Genomic DNA, 8,356 nt, shown 5'->3' on the forward strand with positions numbered 1-8,356 from the left:
ATTGATGCACAGTTATTCTTAAGTGTTGAAAATTAACTGAAATGTGATCCCTGTTGAACATGGGAGTGGGAATGGGAGAGGGAAGAGATGTATAATTTGGGACATGCTCAGGCTGACTTGCCCCATGTGGTGCAGTTGGAAGCATACCAGGGGATTCCAATTCAATCCCATCGAGGTGGCATGTACCAATGCCATCTCACTGTTCCAGGTGATCAATTTCAGTTCACAGTTGGTCATGGTGGAGGGACTGGGAGTCAAAGGGAGCACATAGACAAGTCTAGTACCTGCTAATGCTAACCGATGGAGTAAATAAGGGGAGAGTGATCCAACATGGGAAGTGAGATACTCAGCAGACTCATAGAATGGCAGATGTCCTAAATAGCACTCTGGCCTCAGAATCAGCCCTAAAGGCATTCGGATCTGGCTGAAAAGCCCATGAGAGTATTTCAGGCATGGAAAGCCAAGACACTCTGGCAAAAGACCTCTGTGAGTGAGATCCCAGTGGAAAGAACAGGTCATCAAAGAAGGAGGTACCTTTCTCTGAAGGGAGGAGAGAACCTCCACTTTGACTATGACCTTTTCTAAACAAGATAAGAGTCGGAGAACTCAGAGGGCTTCCATAGCCTTGGAAACTCATGACTGGAGCATAGGGAGATTACTGATGCCATAGACAGGAGTGTCAATTGGTAAAGTCAACAACAGGAGTCACTGTGCACTTACTCCTCATGTAGGATCTCTGTCCTTAATGTGCTGTACATTGAGATTTAATGCTATAACGAGTATTCAAACAGTATATTTCACTTTGTGTTTCTATGGGGGTGCAAACTGTTGAAATCCTTACTTAATGCATACTAAACTGATCCTCTGTAAAAAAAAGAAAAAAGAAATTATCAATTCCCAACTTGACACTCACTGGGATTAAACATGACAATAGGTCTGATCTGATTTCATCATCATTTAAAAAAAATCATCTATTATTTTTCACATTATGTTTCTGTGTGGGAGCAAACTGTTGAAATCCATACTTAATGTATACTAAGCTGATCTTCTGTATATTAAGATAATCGAAAATGAAACTTGATGTGAATGGAAGGGGAGAGGGAGTGGGAAAGGGGAGGGTTGTGGGTGGGAGGGACGGTATGTGGGGGAAGCCATTGTAATCCATAAGTCGTACTTTGGAAATTTATATTCATTAAATAAAAGTTGTAAAAAAAGTAACTCTTTTTAATATTGCGATGGGAGAGGGACACCGCAGCTGAGCAGGTAAGCCCACTAGGGCCAGGGAAGTCTTGGCAAGATAGGGCTCCACCTTGTTGCCTGTGACCCCAGTCACCTAGAAAATGACACCTTGGGTATCAGGCATGACCCCGATGTGACTTGAACACGCAACCTCCTGATTTGGAGTCAAACACGCTACCATTGTGCCACGAGGTCACCCAGGGAAACAATGCTGACTTTTGATGCTTTAAAACTTTTTCATTATGCACCCTGGCCACTTCCTTCTGTGATTTTTTTTTTGATGCGTTGCAGATCAAACGGGAAAGAGCTCGCTTCTGCTCCACTGCACAACTGCAGGGCTGGGCAGCTTAGTCTCTGCAGCCCCAGAGTCGGCCAGGCTGCTGGCTCCCGGGGCTCAGAGCCTGTGCCAAGGTCGGGAGCCACAGTCCCCGTGAGGCCGGGTAGTGGCTGCAGCATCTGTAATGTGGTCAGTGCGCAGCAGCGAGGGCCAGGGTTCACGCGTGCTGCACGGGGCTCCAGTCCCTAGCGTCCGGATAGAAGTGGCCCGAAAGACCCCGTGGCCACACTCAGGAAGTGACTTTGTCACTCAGCAGTAAGCACAGGTGCAAAACTAAGACCCGTTTTTGAACATTTGGACATTACGGAAAAGTTGTAAAAAATGCAAAGCAATGATCCCGTGCCCTGCTGGCACCTTAAGGGGTGGGTTCACCTCCGTGCCCACCCCTGGGTTAGTGCTTTCCTTCCCAAGCCCTTCTCTCTCAGTTGATACTCATTGGTAATCCAGTTGGTTTGTTCCTTAACACATGCACACTGATGGGGGTTTATTTTCTTGCATTCTAGCTTATGTGAAATATAACCGTAATTCCAAGTGTCTGGATTATAGAAAAGGCTGTATTAAAGCCTCTGCCACTCTCCCATCATTTCCCCTACCTTCCACCCATTTGTCAACCACCCCTGTAAATAATCTCTTCACTGACTGATCATTCCTGCATTCTTCTGCACACCTGGGCAGAGAAGATGCCTTTGTGATCTCCTTACTATTACAAAGCAAAGCAGACCATAAATGCCCTTTTGCACTTAAGTTTTGCACTCTTTCTGGCCACTTTATCCTGGAAAATTCATCCCTAGCAGCTCACGGTGTTCTTCCTTGATTCTTTTTTTTTTTTTTTTTTTTTTTTTACAGCTAGGTTAGAATCCTTTGCCACATAGCTCATTCAACTGCTTTCCTCTGGTTTTTGCATGTTTCCAGGATTTCTGTTACTGCACTTCTCAGTACTCCATTCTCTTTTGTTGGGGAATACAATTCCATTGTGTGGCAATACTATATTTCATTTATTCATTCACCAGTTTGGGTTGTTCCCTGTTTTGGTTATGCACAATGGTTCCGTGAACATTCCCACACATTAGCTGACTGACAGATGTACCACAGATCTTTAGCTGACCTCTATACAGTGTGATGGTGACAAAGGATGAACATAAATTCTAGAAACTCCCCAAGGTTGCAAAGGCAGAGATTATAACTCAGGATCGAGCTGTGCCAAGTCAGAGGAGCTTAGTAAACACCTTGGAGCTTCCATTGGCTCCCAAGAGGACCACGTGTTAGGATCGAAGGCAAAACCGAAGCAAAGTCCAAAGCTGACCATCAGTGGGATTGAGGTGACTCACTAGAATACTGCTGAAATAAATTAGGGCTCCCTACAATGTTCTCATCTATACTTTCTGGTATCAAATGAAATAGTGGAAGGTATGTGGAGATGCAAAAAAAAAAGTACATGTGACCAGACAACAGGAAATAGGAATAAACCCAGAAGTGAAGAAGCTATTGCAGTTAAGAGCCAAGGACTTAACAGCACTACAACAACCAGCAAACCAGAGCAAGGTATGCAGGGTGTCAGCAGATAATTAGAATCCAAATAAGATGAAAATTTCAGAAATAAACTGATGAAAATTAAAGACAGGTTTAATAGATTAAAAGCAAGTACAACAGATGTTAGAAGACAGAAATACAGGAGAGCAAAAGGTATCCACTTTGATGCACAGAAAGATAAAAAATGGAAAATACTGCAAATAACGAGACATTTGGAACTCAGTGTAGAGTTCTAGCCCATCTGTAACTGGAATCGGAATGAGGGGGAGAGAGGGAATGGGACAGATGCAATATTTGAAGAAAGCTGGCTGAGAATATTCCCACTGATGAAAGATATCACAGGGACACTAACCCACTGTTGGTGGGAATGCAAACTTGTTAAGCCACTATGGAAGTCAGTTTGGAGATTCCTCAGAAACCTGAATATAACCCTACCAAGCCGGTGCTGCAGCTCAATAGGCTAATCCTCCTCCTAGCGGCACCGGCACACGGTGCTGTAGTCCCGGTTGGGGCACCGGATTCTGTCCTGGTTGCCCCTCTTCCAGGCCAGCTCTCTGCTATGGCCCAGGAGTGCAGTGGAGGATGCCCCAGGTGCTTGGGCCTTGCACCCCATGGGAGACCAGGAGAAGCGCCTGGCTCCTGCCTTCAGATTGGCACAATGCACTGGCTGCAGTGCGCCAGCCGCGGCAGCCATTGGAGGGTGAACCAATGACAAAAGGAAGACTTTTCTCTTTGTCTCTCTCTCTCACTGTCCACTCTGCCTGTAAAAAAAGAAAAAAAAAAAAAACAAGAACAACCAACCCCTACCATAAAACCCAGCCATACCACTCCTTGGAATTTACCCAAAGGAAATTAAATTGGCAAACAAAAAAGATGTCTGCACCTTAATGTTTATTGCAGCTCAATTCACAATAGCTAAGACCTGGAACCAACCCAATTGCCCATCAACACTAGACTGGATAAAGAAATTATGGGACAATGCACTCTATAGAATACTACACAGCAGTCAAAAACAATGCAACAATTGGAGGAATCTGGAAAACATTATGCTGAGTGAATTAAGCCAGTCCCAAAGGGAAAAATATCATATGTTCTCCCTGATCGGCGACTACTGAGCACCAAAGAGGAAACCTGTTGAAGTGAAATGGACACTATGAGAAACAGTGACTTGATTAGCTCTTTTCCTGACTGTTGATGTACAATGTACTTCAAACATTTCAGTATTTTTTTTTGTTCTAGTACTATTGGTTGGACTCTGTAATTAACACACAATTAGTCTTAGGTGTTTAAATTTTAACAGAAAAGTGATCTCTGTTAAATATAAGACTGGGTATAAGAGAGGGAGGAGATGTACAATTTGGGACATGCTCAATTGGACTTGCCCAAATGGTGGAGTTAGAAATGTGCTAGGGGATTCCAATTCAATCCCATCAAGGTGGCATGTACCAATGCCATCTCACTGGTCCAAGTGATCAACTTCAGTTCACAATTGATCACACTGATAGGTCTAAGAGTCAAAGGGATCACACAAACAAGACTGGTCTGCTAATATTAACTGATAGAATCAAAAAGGGAGAGAACAATCCAACATGGGAAATGAGATACACAGGAGACTCATAGAATGGCAGATGTCCTAAATAGCACTCTGGCCTCAGAATCAGCCCTTAAGGCATTTGAATCTGGCTGAAGAGCCCATGAGAGTATTTTAGGCATGGAAAGCCAAGACACTTTGGAAGAAAAAGAAGACCTAAATGAAAGATCTCTGTGAGTGAGATCCCAGTGGAAATTATGGGCCATCAAAGAAGGAGGTACCTTTCTCTGAAGGGAGGAGAGAACTTCCACTTTGACTATGCCCCTGTCGGAATAAGATCAAAGTCAGCGAACTCAAAAGGCTTCCATAGCCTTGGCAACTCATAACTAGAGCCTAAGGAGATTACTGATGCCATAAACAAGAGTGTCAAATTGTTAAGTCAACAACAGGAGTCACTGTGTACTTATTTCTCATGTGGGATCTGTCCTTAATGTGTTGTCCAATGTGAAGTAATGCTATAACTAGTACTGAAACAGTATTTTTATACTTTGTGTTTCTGTGTGGGTGCAAACTGATGAAATCTTTACTTACTATATACTGAATTGATCTGTATATAAAGATAATTGAAAATGAATCTTGATGTGAATGGAATGGAAGAGCGGGAGATGGGAGGGGTGTGAGTGGGAGGGAAATTATGGGGGTGAAAGTCAATGTAATCCATAAACTGTACTTTGGAAATTTATATTTACTAAATAAAAGTTAAAAAAATTCTTATCATAAAATAAGACATCACAGGACTGTCTCAAGCTCTACAAATTTCAACTATGATTTAAAAACAAAGTCTACACCCAGGGACATTGCAGTGAAACATAAAAAATCCAAGGACAAAAGGAAACTAGTAAGTAGCTAGAGAAAAACAAAAACAAGAAACACATAACTATTTAAAATGGTATCTTCCCCCATGTACAATTTTTATTTATTTGAAAGGCAGAGAGAGAGAGAGAGAGAGATTGTTGAAAGGCACGGTGATGTAGACATGCTCACACAAACAATCTTTGATGATCTTCTACTCCCCTCAAATGCCTGCAACAGCTGGGCTGGACCAGACCAAAGCCAGGAGCCTGGAGCTTCATCTGGGTTGCCCACGTGGGTGGCAGAGACCCAAGTACCCAAGTCAGAGTTACAGAGAGATAGAAGGAGAGGCAGAGAGAGAGAGAGGTCTTCCATCTGCTGGTTCACTCCCAAACTGGCCACAACAGCCAGAGCTGCACTGAATCGAAGCCAGGAGCCAGGAGCTTCTTCTGGGTCTCCCATGCAGGTGCAGGGGCTCAAGGACTTGGGCCATCCCCTACTGCTTTCCCAGGCCATAGCAGAGAGCTGGATCAGAAGTGGAGCAGCCGGGACTCAAACCGGCACCCATATGGGATGCCGGCACTGCAGGCTGCAGCTTTATCTGCTATGCCACAGAGCTGGCCTTGGTATTTGAAATTAAAATGATAAAAGTTATCAATATTTATTGAAAAAATAACCCACAACATGGTATTGGAAAATGTTATTTTAATACGAATATTTTTAAGACAAAAATTAGATGCAAAGAGTGGCATTGTTTTCCATTTTGGCACACCTCTTTAACATCTTCATTTGCAGGACTGTGGTAAGAAAATACCACAGAATGGATGGCTTATAGGATAGAAACCGGTTTTCTCACAATTCTGGATGTTGGATGGAGGTCCAACATCAAAATGCCTGAAGGGTTGGCTTCTCCTGAGGTTCCTCTCCTTGGGTTGCTAATAGCTTCTCTCTTGTCTTGCTGTGTTCTAAGTCCCCTTCTTATTAGGAAATCGGTTGGATTGGAGTAGGGCTGATCCTCAGGCTCTCTTCTTTAATGAATCACATCTTTCAGGATTCTATTTCCAGATACAGTCACATTCTGAGATGCTGGGTGTTAGGGCTTCTATACAGGAGTTTTGGCAGGGGTGGTGGGTGGAAGGGCTGGGTACTATCAAGTTTGTAACAAGAGCTTAAGATAAGTGAATTAGCATATTTCCTTCTGCACTAAATTTGCAGTATCACATGTCATGTAGTTTCTGGAAAACCTCATTGTTCATTCAAGAGAACAAGAGTGAAAAAGGCAAATAATGTCTCAGATTTATTATGAGGTTAGTTTTCAGAACCACTGCTCTAAATAATTAGTGAGTATACATTACATTGACTAGAGTAAAAAATGAGATAATGAAAAACTTCTGGTTAATGTACAGAAAAGCAAGAAAGGGGAAATAAAGGAAGAAACAGATTAAACAAATAACAAGATGAGAAATTTAAATCTAACTGCACTAGCAATTTACATTAAATGTAAATGGATTAAACACTCCAATTAACAAAGATCATTAGACAAGATAAAAATGATGCCTACATATATACTGCTTACAAGAGATCTGCTTTAAGGACAGAGATTAGCTGAAAGTAGAAGAATGAAAAAAGACACACCATATGTAATGTTTTCTATTGCTGTGTAACACCAACTGTGGATTAGCTCACAGCTGTGTAGGTCAGAAATCCAAGAATGCACTGTCTGGGTCTCAAGTCTGAAATCAAGGGGTCAACTGGATTGCATTTCACCTGGGGACTTGGGAAGAACCCACGTGCAAACTTGTCAACTTGTGAGCAGAGCTGAGGTCCCCATTTCTTTGCTGGCTGTTGTCCACACACTGCTCTGTCATCAGTTTGCCTACAATCCTTGAGACATAGCCCCACCACCTTCAAAGTCAGCCACAAAGCTGATGTCTCACCCTGACTCCACATGGTATGAAACCTTTCTCACCAGCAGAGCACCTGGTTATGTCACACCCTCTGAGGGCCATTTCCCTTGGGGTTAGTTGACCTAGAGCCTTAATTAAAATTAATTTTAAATGAATTAAAATTGTAACATCCCTTCACAAAAGCACCTAGGTTTTAGAGTTTGAATAGCTGGGAACTGCATGCACACCAGGAGCTGGGAATTTGGAGACCATTGTAGAATTCTGCCTACCATACCATACAAATACTAACCGAAGGAAAATTGCCTCGATTATATTAGGACTGGAAAAAAAAAACTGATTGTAAAAAAAGAAATTAGACAGCCAGAGGAGGCTATTTAATATCGACAAAAGTATCAGCTCAACTGGAGGATGTAAGAATCCTAAATTTGTATGAACTGAATATAGCTTGATAGTGGTGGTGGCTCTAAGTTTGTGAAAGCCCATTAGGTGCTCACTTCAACAGCACATAGACTAAAATTGGAATGAGACACAGATGATTAACATGTCTGCTGCACAAGGATGACATGCAAATTCATGAATTGTTCCATTAAAAAAAAAACATCAAAACATAAGGTTAAATTAGATGCAACTTGTTCCATCTATTTTTATCAATAAAAATGATAAAAATAAAATAAAAACCTATTGGATGCAGATAAGTACTCATGAAGAAATGCATAAATACAAATATTAGCAAAAAAGAAATGATGAAAATCAACTGTCTAAGATCTCATTCCAAGAATCTACAAAAGGAAGTGAATCATATCTAAATAGAATACATAGGAGGTAATAATATGAAAACTAGCTAATAGTTGAGACTTTTTTAAAACATTAAAATCCTTAGATAGCTTCAATAAGAAAACTTTAAAAAGAGAGCAAACAGATACCAATATGGGGACTGAAAAGGGGGTCTTCACTTTAAAT

At 41.8% G+C, this 8,356-nt stretch overlaps 2 non-coding genes across 2 annotated transcripts; one reads left to right on the top strand and one right to left on the bottom strand.

Moving 5' to 3' along the window:
• Positions 1–1,362: 1,362 nt before the first annotated feature.
• Positions 1,363–1,434, bottom strand: TRNAW-CCA (transfer RNA tryptophan (anticodon CCA)). Its single transcript has one exon. It is a non-coding gene; the product is annotated as a tRNA-Trp (tRNA).
• Positions 1,435–7,882: 6,448 nt separating this feature from the next.
• LOC127485826 (U6 spliceosomal RNA) lies at positions 7,883–7,989 on the top strand. Its single transcript, XR_007912723.2, has one exon. It is a non-coding gene; the product is annotated as a U6 spliceosomal RNA (small nuclear RNA).
• The last annotated feature ends 367 nt before the right edge of the window (positions 7,990–8,356 follow it).

The sequence above is a fragment of the Oryctolagus cuniculus genome, unplaced genomic scaffold (assembly GCF_964237555.1).
Source record: "Oryctolagus cuniculus unplaced genomic scaffold, mOryCun1.1 SCAFFOLD_52, whole genome shotgun sequence".
In the NCBI taxonomy this organism is placed as follows: domain Eukaryota; kingdom Metazoa; phylum Chordata; class Mammalia; order Lagomorpha; family Leporidae; genus Oryctolagus; species Oryctolagus cuniculus.